General features: G+C 44.2%; 1 pseudogene; it reads right to left on the bottom strand.

Moving 5' to 3' along the window:
* Nucleotides 1-560: 560 nt before the first annotated feature.
* Nucleotides 561-1,120, bottom strand: LOC109395018 (ribosomal protein L18-like; annotated as a pseudogene).
* Between the last annotated feature and the right edge of the window lie 547 nt (nt 1,121-1,667).

Raw genomic sequence — 1,667 nt, 5'->3', positions numbered from 1 at the left:
TAGATTCTCACTTTTCCTGCTACCTTTTCATCTAGGACACAAATGTATGAGTTAGGGTGACTCAGACAAATGTGTCCACGGCAAACTTAAACATGGCTCATGATGCATAAAGGACAGGACAAGGAAAGCTGCCTCTGGTGGTATTTGAAATAACGCTGTAAGATGGAGTTCTTGGTGTAGTCAAGCAGCTTAAGGCCCCCAGCCAATACTTCCGGGCGCCTCTGGTAGTTAACTGCTCTCTCCCATCCCTGCGATGTTCTCATTTCTTCCTCGGAACAATTCCAGAAGCCAAGCTTGACCTTCTGGAAATCCTAGCTCTGTGATCATGTGATAGGCCCAAATCATTGTTTTTCTCACCTCGCTTCCCAAAAAGTGCTGGAGCTATGTGTATCTACATTGTAATCTCGTGGGTGTCCACAGGCAAGATCCCCAGTGGTTTCGTGCTCAAACAAAAACAAAAACAAAAAAAAACACAAAAGTCTTGGTGACCCTTTTTTAAATTTTCATCTGTTTATTTACTTTTGCATCCAAAATTTTTAATAACCAGGCATAATCTGGGGTTAATTTTTGTAGTGGCAGCTGGCCCTTCGGCCTCTGGTGTGCTCCAACTTCCGGTTCTTGGAGCGCAAGTAGGGTTTGGTGTTGCTGTGCGGGGTTCCCTGGGCTTTGCTGGAATGCCTGTACACCTCTCAGCCCTTGCGAGGAGAGCAGGGCGGTGCCAAAGCCCTTGGGAGCATTCAGGGCCAGCTAGTTGGAGGTGAGGATTTGCCCCTGCCTGGAGGATGTGGGTCCTGGCACGGCTGCTCACGCTCAGCACACACACCTTCAATTTGGTCACTTCCTGGACACACACATCATCTGTTATTGTCCTTGCAACCACAGCTGTTTTGTCTTCCTGGCTAGGAAGCCTCATCTTCTGCATCATCAGGAAAAGGGACAGAGGCGGCTGGTTGGTGTGACTCATGTAGAGCCCCTTCAGCACAACTTGGTTGAAGGTGGAGTTGGTTCGTCTGGCCAGAAAGCTGTACAGCTTGACCAACAGCTTCGGTAGATGTCCTGGCTTTTGAGCTCCTTGCTCCGAGCCTTTTCTGTCTCTGTAGTGGAGGAAGTTGACTCCCATGATGAAGCCACCTCACCCCTACCCTCACCACAGATCAAGAGATGCAAAATGTCACATCTCTTTGGTGACAATGTTATGGCATGGCTTGTTTTCGTAGCCCTTCCAGTGATTCTTTAAATTACTGTTATAGTCCAGATATACTCTTTGTCTAGCTAATCATTCAGAGTCCTCTATTGTTGTTTGGAACTAGAAATTGATGGATAGGGAACTGGTATATTGTATCTCCCTTTCTTATTTACTCCCTTGTTTTGCCTGAGAATATTCTCTAGCAGTTAATTAGGTAATTATATAGAATGAGAAATTTTTTGAGAGCGTGTATTGAAAAATTGTTTCTGCTCTTACAGTTGATAGATATTTTGCACTTAAATTTTTAGGTAGCAGCAAATCATGCCTCAGAATTTTAAAAGCACTTTTACATTTGTTTTATTGCTTTCAGCATTGCTGTTAAAAAGGCTGATGGTACTTTTATACATAGTTCTTTGCACATTAATCTTGTCTCTGAAAGTTTTCAGGATCCTTCTTTATCCCTCAGGTGATGAAATTTTGC

Source organism: Hipposideros armiger, unplaced genomic scaffold (genome assembly GCF_001890085.2).
Source record: "Hipposideros armiger isolate ML-2016 unplaced genomic scaffold, ASM189008v1 scaffold_448, whole genome shotgun sequence".
Taxonomy (NCBI): Eukaryota; Metazoa; Chordata; class Mammalia; order Chiroptera; family Hipposideridae; genus Hipposideros; species Hipposideros armiger.
This window is presented reverse-complemented; position numbering and strand designations above follow the sequence as displayed.